General features: G+C 36.4%; 1 protein-coding gene and 1 long non-coding RNA gene across 6 annotated transcripts in view; one reads left to right on the top strand and one right to left on the bottom strand.

Moving 5' to 3' along the window:
• Znf407 (zinc finger protein 407) overlaps positions 1-21,398 on the top strand; it is a 447,403-nt gene that overhangs the window by 104,708 nt on the left and 321,297 nt on the right. The window lies entirely within an intron of this gene.
• The window catches only part of LOC109681066 (uncharacterized), a 38,507-nt gene continuing 31,661 nt past the window's right edge, over positions 14,553-21,398 (bottom strand). The window contains exon 4 of the long non-coding RNA XR_012446973.1: positions 14,553-15,297. This is a non-coding gene — a long non-coding RNA (uncharacterized lncRNA). The remainder of the gene's footprint in view (positions 15,298-21,398) is intronic.

Raw genomic sequence — 21,398 nt, 5'->3', positions numbered from 1 at the left:
GGGGCTTGAGAGATAGGGCATGACAGGTTCAGGCATAAGTGGGCCCAGGTGGGATGCTGCCATGGTGGGAACCTCATCCAGATGTCCTTGTGAGGACACTGGGCATCAAGCTGTGAAAGCAATATAGGGAACTACAGAAATAGGAACCGAAAGGAGGTACTGCTGAAAATCCTAACCTGGCTTTATGCTATTTTTGCTTCATTCACCTGTGAAAAACAAGGTAAATTAATAACTAATTTATTCTTCTAAAAAAGGAATGTTACCCAATGAATAATGGCAAAATGGTGTCTTTGTTAAATTCTGTTGCCTACATTCTTTAACAGAAATTTTAGATGCCATAGACTTTTAATAAAGGACTGGTTCCTTTTACCAGGAAAAATGTGTAAAGTGAACAAGGTTACAAAAGTGTAGTTAACGCCATGGTACCTTGAGATCTTAAGGAAAATAATGCTAAATTAATGCAACCTACCTTATTAGAAATAAGAGAGAAAACAATTACGGGAAACACCCTGCATGATTAGTTTAATTTTAGTGTTCATTATTGCCAAGAAGTTTAAAACTTGGACTTCATAAATTTGTATGTGTTAATGGCTTTGAAAATCAGAATGAATGCTAGGTAAAGTATCTATGGCTCTGACCTTTGAAATATTTGTAATGTTTTTGACAGTTGAGGCAGTAGGGCTTAAAATAATAGCATGGTAACATTCATTAGACAAAGTAATTTATCAAATTTGGACCTAGTTTTCTATTTATCTCAACTAACATTTCATTAATATTTTCCTCTATTGTCAAATGTTAGTATGCTGGTAATTATCAATTTACTCTGATCATCCAATCACATTTTAATCTTTTTATTTATATCTACAATCAAATTCTTGGTTTTCAATTAGAGCTGCTTTTATACGTTATTACATATTGAAGAGAAATCTCATTAATTAAAAATTATTTCTACTTTTACATATTTGTGAAAATAAAAATTTAAAACCAGTATTAAGACATATTTTGAAAAGCTGAACTTTTACAATTAAAAACATGTTTTGAAACTTTAATATAATTACTGACATACCCAATATTTAGTCATTTTGTGAGTAATATTCCTTATCCTATTATAGCCTGATGTTTTTCCCAATATTTATTTATTTCTTTATTTTTGGTGGGACTGAGGTTTGAACTCAGGACTTGATGCTTGCAAAGCAGGTGCTCTACCATTTGAGCCACTCCTCCAACCCCTATTATAGCCTGATTTGTTCACAGCTAATTATTATAGTGCTATCACTTATTTTCATAGCACTTCATGGTTTCTGATCACTTTAGCTAAAATATATTGCCAACTTTATAGATTTTTTTTCAAATAACCAGCATTTAGCGTCAGTGATTTTTCTCAATTTGTTATTTAAAATTTTATTGATTGTTAGTCTTATCTTTCTTCTCTCCACCTACTTATTCTAGGTTTAATTTGTTGATCTTTTTCCAGTGTTCAGAATAGGAGTCTGAATGATTGATTTTTTCCCCCCTTTTTTATTTGTCTGACTTAAGGACTGAAAGGTATAAATTTCCTTTTAAGCCTGCTTCAGTGGCTTCCGCGAAATTCTTTTTTTTTGTGTATTGTCACTTTTGATGGAATGTTTGATATCATTTGTAAAGCAGTGGAAACTGAAGTATATTTTATACGTGATAATGGGTCAGGCAGGGCATTAGTATGGGGGCTCCATTCAGTCCAGTGAGGACTTAAGCTGTCCTAGGGTTTTACCATTGGCATTGTTACCTTCCTGTTCCTCTTCATAACAGGCAGCATTTGACTTTTGATTAAGGTAGACTGTTCTAGAGGTTTTTCTCAGTGTTTTGGCCAAGTCGTAACCTTTCAGCAGGCCCTGCACGTTTGTGTCACAGAGTGGTTTCCTTCCATGTTCCTGACCTTCTGCCAGGTTAGGTGGCTGTTGGTGGTTGCAGTGTCATGTTCTTAGTTGTAGCAGGGAGGTTTTCTGTTGCATACTTTGTACTTATAGTTTTAGGAAGGCCCCCAGCACCTGAGTCTCATGGGTGGGATGTTTTCAGAGTCCTCCCTCTTTCTTGTGGCAGTTGTATTAAGCCTTATGCTGTGTTGTTCTCAAACAGGAGTTTGAGAGCATTAGCAGTAGCTAATGTTCCATTTAGGTTTCTGGGTGCACGATTCCCTTTTCCCAGGGGGTAGATCCTGTTTCCTCTCTCTTTTTCTTTAGTAGTAGTGGATCTTTTCTTGTGTTCTGCAGTCAAAGGTTTTCTTACCTTTATCCCAGAGGCAGATGGCCTTGGCCTATTCTTCTCCCCTAGAAGCAGCATGTCTTTGCTTTTCCCCAGCAGTCGCTGATCATCCTCTGCAGGCCTGTGTCACTGAGGTGGAGGCTTTGTCTCCTGACTTGCCCTTGGTCTTTCTCATATGTGCCAGTGGAGATCTGAGAAAACAGCTTGTCTTTTAGAATTATGTACTATTTTGTCTGGGCCCTCAGTGATTCCAGATTGACACACTACCTCATTCTTGGTCTAATAGTTCTTTAAAATTTTAACTGGCTGTCTTATCCGTTTGTATTGTGGCTACCTTTCTTCTGTCCAAGTTAAAGTGTTGCAGGTATTCTTTCTTCTCCAGAGGAGCTTGTTTCTATTTGGACTTCAGTTCATGTGCTTTGCTTTTGACTTCAACATTCTGATATGCTTGAGAAGAGTAACAGTTTTGTCTTTTTTTTTTTTTCCTGAATTTCTGTCACTGTTAACATGAGAATGGTATAAAGTCTTCATCTCCCTGCCTCAGCCTTCCAAATATTGGGCTTACAGGCTTGTACCATGAAGCCTGGCTAAGATTTATTTATTTATTTATTGGGGACTGGGATTTGAACTCAGGGCTTTGTGCTTACAAAGCAGGCTCTCTACCACTTGAACCACACCTCCAGTCCATTTTGCTCTGGTTATTTTGGTGATTGGGTCATGAACTATTTTGGCACAACCCCCCTTCCCACCCACAAGCTTTGAACTGAGATTTTCCTGATCTCAGCTTCCGAAATAGCTAGGATTACAGGTGTGAGTCACCAGCGCCTGGCATCTGGAGTTTGTTTTGTGAGATGGGGTCATGCTCTGCAGTCAGTGCTGGCCTCAAACTCTCCATCCTTTTGCCATGGAATTAACAGACATGGGCTGCCATGCCTGGCTTCTTTCTCATTTTGATTCACTTTGAAATATTTTGTAAGTTTCATTATGATACCCTGTTTCACATAGATTATTTAGAAGTGTGCTTAATTCTGAAGTATTTGTGAGTTCCTTAATATCATTTTGACTACATACTCTGCATGATTGATCCTTTAAATTTATTGAGATATGTCTTATGATCCATCATATGATTTGTTTGGTGAATATTCAATATTTATCTGAAAATAATGTGATTTTGCTGTTGCTAGGGTTTATGTTCTAGAAACAAAAACTGGGTCAAGTTGGCTGATAGTTTTTTTCTTCTCTGTCCTTTCTTGTTCTATGTATAATGACAGAATGGAGTTAAAGCCTCCAACTGTAATTGTGGATTTGTGTGTTACTCGTTTGAGTTGTGTCATATTTGCATCATATACTCAGAATCTCTGTTACTAGGTGCATGTACATTAGGATTGTTAAATTTTCACATTGTGTTGATCCTTTTGAAATGCTTGTTCTTTAGTTTGTTAATATTCTTTGTCTTGAAGCAATGTTGATTTTCTTTCTGTTGCTATAGCTATTTGAGCTATTTTATGCCTAGAGTTTCACGTTATATATTTTTCCATCACTTTAATTTTATCTTATCTGTGTTTAATGTCAGTTTCTTTTATAGTTGGGTCATGGCATTTTTATCCTGACAATGTCTTTTTAAATTAAATATGCTATGTTGCTTTTTGTATTTAATTCCATTATATTCTTGCTCTTTTCTTACCTTCTTTTAACTTATATTTTAGGGTTCTGTTTAATCTATACCAATGGCCTATTGGCCAAACTCCTTGCCTTATTGTTTAAGCAATTAGTCCAGACTATACCCTACATGTTTTGCCATCAAGTGATGTGGTGAATGCAAAGTATAAGAATCTTATTGTAGTATGCTTTTATTTACTGCTTACTTTTGTTTTGCTTTATTATTGTCACACATTTTATTTTTATTATGCTGCTGGAAAAATACCTCGGTTCTTGTATCCAGCAAGAGATGAATTCAGGCAAGATGCAAAAGAAATATAAAATAACAATAAAGTTTATTAGGAATGGAATTTAGTATAATGGGGTAAAAGTGGGGGAGAAATGGAAATAAGAGAGAGAAACATTTCCTACTCCCCATGCAGGAAATGTTAGTAAAGATTCAGTGGTGGCCCCATTTCTTAGACTTTTCCTTTCTGAGAGCTGCAGGAGTCATTCTGGCCTACCCAAAACACAGGGACAATAGATATGTTCTAGAACTTCCCTTTGCTGGACATGATATTTTCCACCCATCCAAGGAGCCTTGGAGCTTGTTAACATCTCAAAGAGAGAAAGGCTGATACAGATAGCCTCAGAATAGAGATAGCACTTCCTATTCTTGTAACTTAACATCTAAAGGAGATGGAAGGGATGGACCAGCTCTTCTGACTTCCAGGTTTTACTTATTTCAGTGTCTGAGTCGGGCCCTTTGAATATTTATTAAAAAAATATAATTTTTCTGCCTACTCATCTGTCTTGTCTCATCCATTACTCATGGGTAATTGCTACCTAACAATTGTAGTTGCCATAAGACCTTGTAGATAATTTTCTCCTAAATAAATTAAGTATTTAAATAAAATCTATTATCTCTATTGAGATTTACCATTTCTGATGTTTTTCATTTCTTTCTTTTCTTTTTCCCAGTACTAGGGTTTAAACTCAGGACCCTTGCACTTGCTGGGAATGGACTCTACCACTTGAGCCACACCCTAGACCTTCATTCCCTTCTTTAGCGTAACATTTACATGTGTTAAAATTTCCTTTCTGCCTGAAAAACTTCCTTTAATAATACTGCACTTGCGGAGATGGGGCCTCTCAACTTTTATTTGTATGAAAGTCATTATTTTTGTCTTCATTTCTTGAAGAAACATTTTTGGGATAGAATTCAAGGTTGAGAATTTATGTTTTCTTTCCTTTTTCTTTTTTTGCTGATACTGGGTTTTGAACTTAGGACTTAGTACTTGCCAGGCAGGCACTCTACCATTTGAGCCATGTCTCTAGTTGTATTTTCTTTAAATGTGTATTATTATTTCTTATGGTCACTATTATTTCTGAAAATAAGTCTTTTGTTCTGTAAATGTTTCTTTTTCACTTTTACAAGCTTTTCTCATTTATTTATTTTTATTTAGTTTTTAAACATTCACAGATTTTATTTGTCTGGAAATATCTTTAGTTCTGCCCCATTTTTGAAGGAGAGTTGCTAGAGCTAGGATTCACTGACTTCACGCAAGAGTTTCTCTTTTAAATTGGTTTTCAACAATCACATTTTGATGTACCTTGGTATTGTGTTTGTCCTGCTTAAAGATTGTAACTTTCTTTGATCTGTGGATGGAATTTTATTTCACATTTGAAAATGTTTAGGCCATTATTTCTTTAAATATTTTTTTCTGTATTCTCTATATATTTATCACTTCTGTGTCTCTGGAATTTCAGTTGTGCATATTAGTCTGTTGGATATTGTCTCATAGGTTCCTGATTCTGCTTACTTTTTTTTTTTCTTTTATTCATATGTACATACAATGTTTGGGTCATTTCTCCCCCCTTCCCCTCACCCCCTCCCTTACCCTCCGCCCCTTCCCTCTCCCCCCCACCCCCTTGCTACCAGGCAGAAACTATTTTGCCCTTATCTCTAATTTTGTTGAAGAGAGAGTATAAGCAATAATAGGAAGGAATAGGGTTTTTGCTAGTTGAGATAAGGATAGCTATACAGGGAATTGACTTGCATTGCTTTCCTGTGCATGTGTGTTACCTTCTAAATTAATTCTTCTCGAACTAACATTTTCTCTAGTTCCTGGTTCCCTCTCCTATTGGCCTCTGTCGCTTTAAAAGTATCTGCATTAGTTTCTCTGCATTGAGGGCAACAAATGCTATCTAGTTTTTTGGGTGTCTTACCTATCCTCATGCCTCCTTAGTGTGCTCTTGCTTTATCATGTGATCAAAGTCCAATCCCCTTGTTGTGTTTGCCCTTGATCTAATGTCCGCATATGAGGGAGAACATACGATTTTTGGTCTTTTGCGCCAGGCTAACCTCACTCAGAATGATGTTCTCCAATTCCATCCATTTACCAGCGAATGATAAGATTTCATTCTTTTTCATGGCTGCATAAAATTCCATTGTGTATAAATACCACATTTTCTTAATCCATTTGTCAGTAGTGGGGCATCTTGGCTGTTTCCATAACTTGTCTTTCAGTTAATAAGGTTTTTGTGTTTTTCTTTAAATTCACTTGTATATTTGTAGTAGATGTTTGTTAATTCTACCATTGTGTAAATTTGTTTCTGTGTGTGAGTTATATTTTGTTGCTTATTTGAATGCTTAGTATTTTATTTTTTGGTGGGACTGGGAATTGAACTCAGGACTCCCTGCCTGCAAAGCAGGCACTCCACCACTTGAGCCACACCTCCAGTCCATTTTGTTCTGTTTATTTTTGGAGATGGGGTCTTGTCAACTATTTGCCTGGGCTGTAATCCTACCTACTTCCTATGTAAAGTAGGAGGATTACAGGCCTTAGCTAACTGTGCCTGGCTGTTTTTTGACTGGATATGAGATATTGTGAATTGTGTGTTCTGTGCTTGGTTTTGTCACCTTCCTTTAAGGAATGTTGGATTTTTTTTTTTTTTTCCTGTCAGTAATGTAAGTCACTTACAAATCACTTTCATTCTTTGGAGGTTTTTTTTTTTCTTTTTTAAAGTCTTTTAGGAGGAGTCTGTTGTGAACTACACTTTGATGCTAGTTAAGCCCAGTATTATGTATGCCTTGCTGGGCACTGGTGGCTGATCCCTATAATCCTAGCTACTTGTGAGGCAGAGATCAGGAGGATCTAGGTTCCAAGCCAGACAAATGGTTCTGGAAATCCTATCTCAGAAATATTCAACAAAAAAAAAAGGGATTGTGGAATGGCTCAAGTGGTAGAGTGTCTACCTAGCAAGCATGACAACTCGAGTTCAAATCCCAATACTGCCAAAAAAAAAAAAAAGTATGCTCCTTGTGCCCTTGTGTGTCTGTTATGCAGTGCGTGCTTCAGACATCTAAAAAAGACTCATGATTCTGGCTGGTCAGAATTTGAAGGTAGCTTTATGTGATCTTTGGGAGTTCTTTAGCTTATAGACCCTTACCCCCTTTTGTGCCTTTTTTTTTTTTTTTGGTGGGACTGGAGTTTGAACTTGGGGCCTCACACTTGCTAGGCAGGCAGTCTACCATTTGAGCCACTCCACCGGCCCCCTTTTGTGGCTTTAATAAAGGAATTCCTCTTTATGCATGCATGCTTTCATGGCTTTGCAGTTAGCCTAGGATTCATGCAAACACCTCCTAAGAGTTTGAGAGTGGAGTCTATGTGCAATCTTTTCTTTTCTGGTTCTGCAAACATCAAGTTCCACTTGGTTCATCTGTCTCCTTTAGTAGGAGACAGTCTGGGTTCTGTTCGCATCCTACACTGTGGACTATAGGTGCTTCCAGGTACTAACCTGGGGATGCTGTAAAGCTCATTTTCTTTCTTTCCTTTCTTCTCCCGTATCCCAGTTCTGTGCACTGTCTAATTGCTAAAAGTACCTTGTTGGTATATTTTGCCCAATTTTCTAGTTGTATATGGTGAGCCATACTTGCTCCAATCATGATTTGCAGTTCAGCCGTCTTCTTTGTAGTATTTTTATCTATGCCAATCTGTATTTTCATTTGCTAATCTGAAGTAGGTCTTTTAAGAAATGGTTAAATTATACAGTTCTTCTGTATAATGCTGTTTCATATGTTTTTCTAGACAACACATGAAATTGATAGACCTATTATTCTCATTTTATAGATGATGAAATTTAGGTAGTGTGGGAAACTGAGGAATTTCATTTCTGGTCTACAGTGTACTTTTAGCACATTTTATTTTCTTTTAGATTCCTTTTTACTTTTTTAAAAATAAGTCAAAAAAGTCAAGGTCAGAGTTACTTGCTGAGCTGTTGATTCCTATTTGTTTGCCATATTTATCAGATTGCTTATAAGGGTTATTTTGAATAAGAGCAGTGGAAGACTTAGAAGAATGGTAGATATTATCACATATTACAGAAATTGTTCTTTTGACTGTCTAACATCCATCCCCCTCAGGTTGGGGCAATTTAGTGATTTGTAACAGAGTGTAGTGCTTCCTACTGTTGGCAGTCAGCTGCAAACATACAACCTGTTGGAGCAAATGCTACATGTTCACCGTGGTAGCAGTGGGGTCCTGGTCAAAGTGCACATGCTAAATGATTTATTTTTCTGCCTTTGCTTATTCATCCTTCCAAGCCTTCCCATTCTAGCCCATTTTGCATACCTGGAATTACAGCCTCTATTTTTTTTGGGGGGTGGGCAGGAAGGAGAGTTCGTGGGGAGAGATGGAGTCTCTCTGTGTTGCCCAGGTTGTCTTTGAACTCCTGCACTCAAGTGCAGCTACCTGAATAGTGTGGCTGGCAATTTAAGACATTTTTTCATTTTTTCTTTTTTTGAGTTAGGATGTTGTATAGACGAGGCTGCCCTAAAACTCAAGATCCTCCTGCATGCTGGGATTGCAGGCATGTGCCATGACTCCTGGTATTTGATTCTTAAAAATAATCTTTGATGTCCTTCTTTTTCTGTGTATAATAGTCTGATTTGCTTTCTAACCTAAGAACTGTAGAAGTTACGAGGAATATCTGATTTGGAACTAGGATCTATAGTTACCCCGCCAAAATGTGCTTACTAGGCTTTTCTTAGCTTTCACAAAACCATATTATTTTCCTCCTCCTTTTTCATAACTTTGTGCTAAGCATGTGCATCTGTTCTCAACTAGCAACTGGTTTCCTACTTTGTGAATTACAGGTATAATTTTCTGTATCTACTTTACTGACTTGTTTTACAAACATTTACAATAGCACATCTGCATAGTAGTACTTTTAATTTGATGGAAAGGAAGTCTTTTGGTTAAGATTTCTTGCATGGTTAAGTTTTTGCAAGTTATTTGGTGTTACATAGTAATTGCACCATTGGATAACTAGTACCTTGCTTTTCTGGAGAACAGAGTGCTTTGGAGTATGATTCAAATGACTTATAAGTTATTTGAGGACTGTTTAGAAATAATTCCATATTGTTATTGAAGGGCATATCTGCAAGAGCACAGATATAGATGGATGTGGTTGTCCATATGGAGTGGTTGAAAGGTAAAGAGCTGCTGAGGGAAAAGGACACATCCAATGGCAAGCTACAAGAACCTTTTACTTTTGATAGTTTTCTAGTTAAAGCCTTTCTTTTAGAAAATAATTTATTCTTTTACCTGTTTTCTTAAACATCATGTTCATATAAACTGAAGCAATAAGCAGATACATAATTTAGACTAGGAAAGATCCCTGTCCTCCAGAGAAAACCATTTTAATTTAGTCAGGTTTCCTCCCTGAAAATGGTGCCAGGCATTTTGATCTGATGCTGAAAATGTTTCTTAGGAAAAGAGTGGAAATTTAGATGCAAGAGTATTTTATTTTGAGCAATTGCTATATTACAGCTTTGCTATTAGCTATGGAACTTGATTTTAAAAAACCTTCATGGAACTTTTGTCAGCAATACGGTTTCCAAGCAAAAAGCAAACAAATATGTCGTAGGTATGTATGTATATGACATATGTGTTTCTTGTCACTTTATCAAAACTGACAGGGGGTTGGTAAGGGATTTTGTGATGTGGTCATAGGGTAGAAGCAGGTATAGCATGAGTGTTCTTGTGTCCTGGAAAAAACAGCTGCCAAACTTCTCTATGGCTGCAAGGTAATTTGGAGGTGGGGCTGGTAATGCTTACAAGCGTTCTTCATAGAGCCTCTGTTAGGTTTCCTTTATCTACATTTTTTTTTCTAATTTCATTATATCGAGGTTATTTAACACAAAAACCCAATAAAGGTACAGTTAGAAAACATTATATTGAGTAAAATAATAACCTACAAAAGTTTATTAAAATAAGCTTAAAATTTTTTTAAAGGCCTACAGATGATAAGACTTAATCCTCTGTTAATGACTCCTGCTTTAGAGAACTTTGTCTTCAGAGGCAGCTAGAGTGGAGCCATTCAATGTAGCACTTACTGTAATAATAGCTTTAAAATTTTAATTGGACTTTTATTCAGTGTGATAACTTGACATGGAAGTTAGCTGTTCCCTCACCGGCCTTCTTGGGTTCTTCTTTGTTCACATTAGCTTTTTCATTTTCTATTAGCTGGGCAATGTTGTATATTGTTTTGTTCCTTTGAGGAGAATATGTATCCTTTGGCATATAGACCAATACAAATCCCAATAGTTTTCACAGGAATGTAAAATACAAATTAACGTTTAATATGGAGTATGATATTCTAAAAAAGGGTGCATTTATTTTTAAACTAAAACATGAAAGACTGCTTTGTAGAGAAAGTGATTTGGTTGTACTTTTATATTCAGATCTTCAGTTTTCCAGGCATTGTCTCTGAGCTTTAATTGTTTAAATATTAATGACAAATTGAAATGGCTATTTGTTTTCTTCAGAATATAAACTGTTATGATTGTTTTTATACTTGAGATCATAGAGAAATCACATAATACACGACAGTGTCATATACTTATGCCATGGGATTGTTTTATATGTACTATGTGTAGTGGCTAACTAACATTTAAGCAGAAAGCACATCTTGAAAAAAAACTACTTAATTAAAAATTAAACGATGGATTAAAACTTAAATTATGCAAAACTAATCTACATTACCAAGACCAACAATTAATACACTACAATATATTCAGGAAAGATGTTAACATTTTACCATTTGTTTAATATTAAGATCGCAATTTGCAGTGCATGCTATTTTGGAACATTTATTTTGAAGAGCTCAGTGTGTCTGAATTAAGGCATAAATCAATGACCTAAGATCTTTAATGGTCATAGAATTTATCATAGATTAAAATCCTTGATAATACAAATAGCTGCAGAGGAAAAAAATCCAGTTGTGTTTTAGTCAGTGCCAACATCATTTCAGCATATTTGATTACATTTATTTAGTATAATGTGCAGGTCAACAGTGTAGAGATGTATTCAGTTGAAAAAGTCTTCAGTGGTTTTTTATTTTGCTTAAGTTTTCCCCTTTGTGCATAACAGACGTCAGAGCACAATATTGGCAGTTACCAAGATTTTGAACTTAAGGAACTTTGTACAGATGAATATTAAGTAAAACTAATATTCTTTTGAGCTTAAGAAAATAAGAGCCATTAAAAAAATTCTGTGTTGTCATTCAGATTTAAACATTCTGATTGTACATTCCATTTTAAATAAAATGTACATATTAACTGCCAGGGTTGTAACCATCGTTGCTGAGTTAATCATTTGTCTTTTGCCATATGAGTCATACTATTCTAATAGGTTTGCAGAATTTATATGCTTGTATCTTTGATGCTTGCATGTTTTATGCCTAGTGGTTTCTTATGTTTGGGAGTAGTGTCCCATAGATTTCATGTAGTAAGCGGCATATATCTCAGAAAAATAAACTGCTTTTTCCTGCTACTGCACTACATTCAACACAGAAGGATTTTGTGACCCTAAAAGTTAATGGGATCTCTTTCTAAGAAGGAAGCTGACCACTCTGCAGCAGGGTACACCAGCCAGGCATCTTCTCAACCAGTTCAGTCTGACACTGTCTATCCAGATAGCATCAGATTCTACTGATTGACAACTCAGTCCCACATTCCCTCTTTACATACCATTGCAAGCCCCAGATTACCTGACAGGGCTTGAATCAGGGTCCCCACAACTCCCTCCTCACAGAATCCAAGGAAAAATTTATGTTTACTGGCTCATTATAAATGATATTACAAAGCACATAGATAAAGAGATGCATAGAGCAAGGTATAGGAAAAGGAGTGCAGATTTCATTCCTTCTCTAGGCATGGTACCCTCCAGCAGTAATGCCATTTGGAAGTTCCATGAACCCTGTTCTTTGTGGGTTTTTATGGAGACTTCATTGCATAGGTGTGATTGAAGCATGGACAAAGTGTCAAAATGTGGTTAGACAAAAAGGGCATGGTCTAAAGCTAATAGACCAGGAGGGGAAACACAGCAAGGCCTGTCTATTCACATTCTTCTTGACCTCTTTTGGTGCATTCCTCCCTCTAGGGTATGGGGCAGGATTCTGGAATGAGGAGGGCCTCATGACCTCTTATTAGACAAAGGTAGGGTAATTTCTCTTTAGACAGATCCAGACAGAAAGGCAGAACATTAGAGTTTTCATGAACTACCTTAGGGAAGAGAAATGCTAGTTTTGTCTGTGGTTCCTGTCTTATAAGTAAGTTTCTCTTCTGTGTCTCTATCTCTGTCTCTCACTCATATGGCATGGGAGACTTGCCCAGTCACCCTCTGCTCATTAATCTGTGTAGTAGACATTGATTGTGTGTCACCTGTCAGGACTTTTGATAGGTACTCCATATACAAAGAACAAAAGGACTGGCTGAACGTTTGCCTTCAAGAATATTAGTACAATGTCAGCCCAAAAAGTTTAGAACTGATAATTATAAAATACTGTTGTAAGATTATTGCTGGAAATGTCCCTAAGTCTTCATGAGGTCCCTATAAGGAGTTGTAGGCTGGCAAAGAATGTACTCACCACTTTTTAATGCTGTTAATTTTTTCTGCTGTCATCTCCCTCCAAATAATCGGTGAGTAAACAGTAAGCACAACCATGTTGTGTGTAATTACCACTATGTAAAAAGATTTGGGGGTATGTTTGGATTTGTTTTGTTGGTTAAGTGTCCTTTTAAAAAGAGATTTTTCTCTAATACCAATATTCCTTCTCTCCATTCCTTCCTTTTACCTCTGCTCACCCACATTTTTTTCTAGACCATGTACTGATCAATTTTAATATTCTGGCCCTGACCACATGTAAAATGCCTTTGGGCCCAGTTCCATATGGCAGCAGACTAATAATTTTCTTCTGTATTTCATTACAAATACTAGATTTGCTGGTGTCTTGCATAGGCTTTTTTTTTTCTCCTTTGTGAAAATCTTCTTGTCAAGGACAAAAGTTGGCTTAATGTGTTAGTTTTAAAGAGTTGAGGAGTCCTTGGGTCCTTTAACTACAGGATGGCGGTAGAAGAGAGCTCTAAGCAGTTCTTTGGGAGGAGATGGCTGATACCTGAATTATGTCTGAGGAATTTGGAACAATTTTGAGATTTAGAAATGTCCCCAGGTACGCAGAATAGGATGAGCATTTTGATTTGTTGATAAAGGTATGCAGAATTAAGGAAGCACACGAGATGAGGTGAGCTGTTCCAGTAAATAGTTTAAAAGTTAGTACATATTGGCCTCCATTTGGTACATATTTGGTTCTTCATTTGCTAGGTCTGGACAAATCCATATAGGTGTTTTTCAGTTGTTAAGTAGGTTTAGGTTGAATAGTATTTCTGTTTTGTGTGGGAGTTTTCACTGTTAAAATAGGAAAAGGTATATATATATATATATATATATATATATATTAGTTCATATTTTAAGTAATGTATCCTGTAGTACAATGCAGATTTTCTAATGTTTCTGCCATAGTCACTTTACTGAAAGACTAGAGGTAGTTTGTGAGAGTTGGTTCTCTTGAGGCAAAATTTTTTGCACATTTCTCTTGGCAAATTAAAGTTGCCCCTACTGTGTGGGTTTGTGGTATTTAAATTACTATTGTCCTTGACATTTACAATATGATTAGTGCTTTGCTCCCGTAGCATAGATATGGTCACTACACTTAGAAGTAGACCACGTACATCAATTGTCTAAATTCTTGTGTATTTTATGATCAGTTTTTCTCCTAAGGACATTTGGATAGTAGGCTGTGTTTCGTCTAATGGAGTATTGTGTTTGACTCACAGAGGTTTATTAAATCTAATATGCCACTTTTTCCAAATTCCCAACTTATCTTTTGGGGCAGGTCTACACAAAGTAAATTTTTGAATAAATTATAGAAGTCCACGTAGGTTCAAAACCTTTTCCACCACCACCATCAAAGATAATCACAGACAAAAGGAAAAAACAAAACAAAACAAAAAACCATTTTCATTTCTTGGAGAAATGATCTAGATTGAAAAAACCTACCTGATTAGTGTTGACTGAGTGATTTCTACATTGCTACATATTTGGCATTTTCTTTAGGTCAGGACTGTTTCCATGGCTTGCTAATGTGGTAGCAAACTGCTGAACTCTTACTTTTGTAAGCATGTCAGAAGTGTGATATCATTGAATGGTATTATCAGCATTTTCCACTTTCCTCCAGCAAGGGCAAATTGAGCTGAGTTTATTACTTTTTATTTATTTATTTCTTCCTTATTACTATATTACTTTATTTATTTATTTTTAGTCTTTCTTCCCCATTTTCTCTCCCCTAAGTCCTCTAGATCTCAGCTGTATTCTCTTTCCATACAGGTAATTTTTCTCCATTATAATTTTATTTTCCAAATTGATTCTGTGATGACAGAAGGGACCCTGTTCCCAAACTGTGTTAGTTTACAGTGTAGAGATAGTCATTTTAGGAGAGGAGAGAAATATAACTGAGACCAAATATAAGTGTTTTCTATCTAGGGTTTTAGTCTTAGTCATCTTAAAGGTAAAGTTCCCGATTTGCTTCTGGCATCTGTTTTGTCTTCTATTTAAGATTTATTTCTTAAATATTAAAATGTATTTGTTAGTATTCTGATGGTGCTAGGCACTTTGTAGTAGATGGGGTCTGAATTATGCCCCCTCACTCAGGGCTTTAGGTTTGCAAAGCAGATGCGGTACTGTTGAGCCATACCTCCAGTTCATGTGTTGAATTCTTAACCTCCAGTATAATTGTATTTGGAGATAGGGTCTTTAAGGAGATGTTCTAGTTAGCATTTGTGTCACTGTGATGAAATACCTGACCTAAGCAGCTTAAGGTAGGAAGGATTTATTTTGGCTCACTTTCAGAGGTTTCTGTCTATTATGGTGGGGAAGGTGTGGTAGAGCAGCTGTTAATCTCACAGGAACCAGGCAGCATAGAGAAGAATTCCTGTACTAGTTGGCTTTCTCCTTTCTCTTCTTTTATTCCATCGGATCAGCCACCAAGCACAGGACCTGAGTTCAATCTCCAGTACTGCAAAAAAGAAAAAAAAAGAAAAAGAAATCCACCTGGGGTCTGAGCTTATGGGATCTTACCCCCTCCCCACTACTCCTTTCCCTTAGTTAATCCTCTCTGGAAATACTGACACAGTGGAGAGTAGCTAAGACCCTGCCTCAGTAAAACAAAAGAAAACAAAAGATTAACCATCACAAAATGTAATTAAAGTCAAATGAGATCTAAAGGGGGTCCCTAGCATAGGTGATGTAGGATGGATACAGCAGAAAGTGCTCTCTTTTCCTTATTATAGCAGAGGAAGTGCCAGGATGGTTGAGCTCTGGTAAGAGCTATCTTTGGGACTTGCAGATGCTGTAAACATCTAGGCTATAGTATTTTGTTATGGCAGCCAGTGCAGACTAAGAGATTAGGCAGTTATCACAAATGCTATTTGCCACCAAAACCAACTTCTCTCTCTCTCTTTTCCTTTTCTCTCTCTCTCTCTCGGTGGGTTTGGGTTTTGAACTAAGGACTCATTCTTGCAAAGGTTGAGCCACATCTCCAGTTCATTTTGCTCTGGCTGTTTTGGAGATGTGATCTCCAAATAGTCAAGTTTTGACTATTTCTCCCACATGATGGTTTCTGATTGAATCTAATCTTAGATCTGACAATGATTTCTGCCTCTTGATAATTTTTTTCTCTTATGCTAGTTTCTTTATATATTCTTGGCCTTTGACCTGTTAAAAATTTAGCATTCCTCTGCCTCTTTCCTATAAAATTGTTTGTTGCTTTCTGATGAGAGACTATTTTATGGATTTATTTTATCTATCTATCTATCTATATCTATCTATCTATATATTTTTTGCGGCTCTGGGGTTTGAACTAAGGGCCTCACTTTTGCTAGGCAGGCACTCTACTACTTGAGCCAACTCTACCAGCCCTATTTTATGGATCATAAGCCCTCTATATATAAATAAATAAATATATACATACGTACATACATATATATATATATATATATATATACATACATAAAATATAATATATGCTTCAAGTTTATTTTATAAATCTTGAAATTTACATCTAAAAATAGAGCTCATATTTTAATTTGCATATTTTGGCTCGGTGTGCATATAGCCCTATATGAAAGCCATTTTAGCCACCATTATTACAATGAGAATATCTATGACAGCGGTATGCTGGGGTCTCTTCCATTTTCCATTGCTGTTAAAACTAATGAGGTATTAGATGCTGGTGGTGTTATGTTTTGGAGGGGCTGCTGATGAGATGCAGATTGCATATTATTGCATTGGTTTTGCAGTTACTACCCACTTGCTGATACAATACTAGCTCAGGGTCAAGGAGGAATCTTAGCTCTAGGTTAAGATATAGAGTGAGAAGGATGCTTATGTTTTATTGGGATCTGGGTCAGTTTTCCTTACTAAGTATACCTCTGACGTTTACAGTAGAATTTACCCCCAATAGATATTTTAATAGGCAAGTACTCCATCTTTTATACAATAGTTCATTTTGTGAAATTGAAATTCATGTATCATGAGTGTTTTAAAGTGATACATGTATATTAGAAAAATATTTCTAATTGTATATATTTTACTAATTCTTATAGTGAATATTCTGCTTGGAAGGGAAAAAGAATAAAATAGTAGGCTTTACAAAAATACAAAGTAAGATATGAATTTCTAGTGCATATAGATGAGTTACTCTGGTTAAATGGTTCATCATAGAAGTAGAATAGCATATACACATTTATTTCTATATAAATATTTTCATATAAACATGCATGTGCATACATGCACACAGATACATATACTTAATGAGTATATCATTGGGGTTGCCCCAGTGCAATTGCAGGTATTGGTCAAGCAGTTTCTCTAAGGCTGTTTTCTTTGCCTCTGGTGATGAAACTTGAACTGCATGAGAAAAACTCTTGGAAGAAGGAGATAGATGGAGGATGGAGGAAGCCCACAAGAATGAGCAGAAGCCTGTGAGGGTGGCCAGAGTCTATGTTCTGTCTTGCTGTTTCAGACCTTGAGAGTATGGGGTCCTATGCAAACTGTTGTCCTTCTTTCAGCAGCTTGCCTCACACATTCCTGATCCAGGTGGTAGAGGAGCTGATGGAGGATCCTAATGGATGTGTAGCACTTGCAGGGATTGCCCCAGCACTTCCCAGTGAATTTATGCAGCAGTGAAGTGATGTGCTAATGGAGCTGCTGTCCTGTTTGCTGTCTACATTGCCCACAATAACCTCTCTTTCGTCTTCCCCAAGTAGAATTACCAGGATAGAGAAATCTTAAGAAATGGCGTTAACAGCACATCTCAGATGACACGTTCCAAGGCCAGCAGAAGGGTTTTATTTATCTTTTATGGGCTACAAATATTGATATTTACCAAATACATTATTTTAAATAATAAAATCATCAGTAAGTCACATCACCATGGCATGTGCTTGTTGGTAAATGGTATATTAACAAATGTTCCCATTCTCTTGATAAGATGTACATTCATGTTGGTTACTTGTGAGAATGAAATGAAACACAAGTTCATTTTGTAATCCTCATTCTAGCTGTCACTGAGTCCTCAGTGCAGGGCTGTGGAGCGTGACACTGACTTGGGTACACAGCCAGAGAGCCCATAGATGGTTTGCTAGATAATCTTTTAAATTGACTTCCTCATTAAAGTTAGCAGGTCCATAATTTTAGAAAATGATAATTTTTTATTCTAGTTTAAATGTATATTATCTTGAGCTCTTTTATACTAGAATAGTGTTGGCATGGCCATCCTTATCCATGAATGACCATTTGATGGGAAGCATAAGTTTGAATTTTGTTCCTTAAATAACTTGCTGTGCTTTTTTGCAAGCTTATTTGTGTTATCTCTCTACATTAGAGCCTGAATCAGAGCCTTATGTTTGAAGTGAAAATGAAGGAAAAGCATGAGCATCGGCAGGATATGACTGAGTTGTCTTGTATTGTCCTTTGATCCTAAGGGTAGGAAGATTTTATGCTTTTACATGAAGATTCTGTCCTTACCCCACACAACTTCCTCCCTAGTTGAATTTAAATTTCATCTAAATATCATTACATTTAACATCTGAGATTCTGATCAAGTTATATCTTGTTCAGTTTGTGTTTCAGTACATTTATGGAGGATTCATAAATATATGTTTAAGGTGTTTTCAGTTGGCAAAAATACTGTTTTTTTTATAGACCAGAAAGTTCAACTTGTCAAAAAGGTGTCTTGAATTTACGTCAGGAAATATGGTTGGTTCCTCCTCCCGTCTGTTCTGCCCTCTTGGAGGTAGAACAGAGACCTTGTTGAGAGAGATTCTTAGGCTACTGAGATTTTGTGGCTATGAGAAAGGCTATGGTAAGTCAGTGGTAGCCATGAGCCCTTGTACATGATTGCCTAAGGTCCTGCTAGGTGAGTTGCTCTGCACTAGTTGAATCTTGTTCAGTTGAAGAGGGGGTGATATGCTGAAAATATTGAATTACCCAGATGTAGATTTATTACATGCCTTAGAACAACTTCTTCAGATAGAATAGATAATCATAATTAAATTGTCTCAGGTACATATTCCACATCCATAGCCCTATAAACGTATATTGGTAGATTAAAATCCTGCTTTGAATAGGTCTTAGAATTTTTGAATAGTTTTGCCTATTTTGACTATGGTTTGTTTTAGGAATAAAAATAAAGCTTTCTGTGTAGTAAAACTCAATTCATTTATGTTGGTGAAAATGTATTTTTGTTCTTTTTTAGTGATTTAATAAATTGGGATCAATTTAAAAATTAATAGCATCTTGCAAATAGAAGGAAAACAAATACTGGACATTTTTGACAATATGAAAATTAAAAGAAGTAGGTTAAATAAGGTCTTGATGTGTGATGTGAACTTTCCTTTGCAAGTGAGAGCAATGTCTATACATATAAAATGCAAACTATAGCTGCTATTTATAGATCAAAGAGCAGCTTGTGGATCTCTAATACTCCATTTGCACTGCATCGTCTGTGGGCTATTGCCCTTGTCAGCTACTAAAGATCATTTTCTTGTTTTCCCTTTTTCAACCAAAAATTAGGACTAATGTGGGACTGAGGATCTAATTCTATCTCTGCAGTCTCCCTTCCCTCCTCAAGATCTTCAAGTGCCTGGCAGTTGGTGTAATGTGGTTAGGTGTTACCTTGGATGGTATGGATTGTATTGTGGGAGTCACTAAGTTTAAGTATGAATTATGTAAAAATGAAAATTCTAATTCAGAAATTTCTTTAATTTCAAATTATTGTAGAACTTTCATCTATAGGAAATTTATTTTAGACTTTGAAAGAGCCACAGAATTTTCATCTTTTATGTGCTAGTGAGTACTTTTTCTTCAGTTTGCTTTTCTGCTGTTCATTTCAATGATTTCACTTTACTTTTAGTAAAAATGGGAATTGGTTTTTATCATTTCAGTTCAGCAGGTGTTGTGCCTCTTATAAGTCTGTCCAGTGCGGTCTTTGAGTTAGTGTCACTGACCTTGATTCCTTCAGTTCTGGCAGGTGAGGTGATCCTCAATATTGTATCTGGTCAAGCCAGAATTATGTGTATAGTCCTGGAGTTTAGGTGCTGGTTAGCTTGTTCATGATTCAGTGCCTCATATATCCCAGGTGTATGGTTCAGCAGTATGCAGCATAGGCCAGGTCTACGCTGACGGAACTCACTTTCAACTTAGGAGAGTTGGAAAATAAACACCAAAACCAAAAAAGAACATGAACAAAAACAATCTGAAAGGGAATGTTAATACAGGATCATTGTTTGGAGAAAAAGACAGCACAGAAGAGAGGGGAGAGTGGGTGGGGGGATGGTGGTCCTTATTTGGGTGGGGGGGTGATTGAATCTGATAGTGGGCAAGGCATGTGTGGCGGGTAGGAGCTCCAAAAGACAAGCGTCTTCACTGGGCTCATCAGCTCTTGCCTAGCTTCACTCAGAGTTCCCAAGATGAAGACTTTAGTGATTTTATTTACCTAGTACACCTTCCAACACACTTCAAAGTGAGTCATTGCACAATGGCTGTCTAGTATGTGGTTTATTTCCTCAGTTACCTTCAACTGTAAGTATTTTAAGAAATTAGCCTTTGGCTTCTTTCTTTATTTTTTTAAACCAGTGCTGTTGTTTGAACTCAGGGGCTACACCCTGAGCCACTGCAGCGGCCCTTTTTTGTGATGGGTTTTTGTGAGATAGGGTCTTACCAACTATTTTGCCTGGGCTGGCTTCAAACCTAGATCCTCCTGATGTCTGCCTCCCGAGTGGCTAGGGTTACAGGTGTGGGCCACCTATACTCAATGCTCTTTGGTTTCTGGAGGAAGGCTTTGTGTCCATTTAAAACTGTTTGGGCCCTGTCTTGTCTGTCTTGTTTGTGTATTTTTACACTGTCACTGTCAGTGTATTGTCTTTTCATTTGACTTACTCATGAAATGCCTGTAATCTAGAGTCTGACAATGTGTCCACGTTACCCATTTGCACTTAGTACAGGTCTACCACATAGGAGGCAGTTAGTCAATGCTTGGTGAATGAATTCCTCACAATTTTAATGATATAAATTGTCTAGCAAGTTAAGTGAATGTTCAGAAACAGTATAACTTGATATCTAGTGCAAAAACCTTCTTAATAAAAAATAAATGGTACACTCAACATTAAATTTTACTGGCAGAAATTTTTTCTTTGAATAATTTTTTTATTTGGTAAATTACTGTTATGCATGATGTTATCTAAAAATAGCAATTATATTTTCATCGTGGTGAAAGAAACAACAGAAACAACGAATGGAAAAATCTCACCAGGTACCATCTTTGTGTCATATATTTTAGTAAAAATTTTAAAGTTATCTTCAAAGATAGAGTTGCTATTTTTGGTAGTTTGGTACAAAAATTTAAATTCACATACTAACAAATGAGCAGTAAAATAAACTGTAATATATCATTATGTACTGTGTAGGTCTTACATCATATCACACATAGGCATATGTAGGTTTATAAAATGTTTTCTGGTAATTTCATATTACCACACATCAATCTTTCTTCAGAGTCTCCTTGTGTGCCTGTTTATAGCTTAATTCTGACTTTTTCTCATTATTAGTTGTACTCTT

The sequence above is a fragment of the Castor canadensis genome, chromosome 4 (assembly GCF_047511655.1).
Source record: "Castor canadensis chromosome 4, mCasCan1.hap1v2, whole genome shotgun sequence".
Taxonomy (NCBI): Eukaryota; Metazoa; Chordata; class Mammalia; order Rodentia; family Castoridae; genus Castor; species Castor canadensis.
Note: the sequence above shows the minus strand (reverse complement) of the source record. Positions and strands in the feature narration are given on the sequence as shown.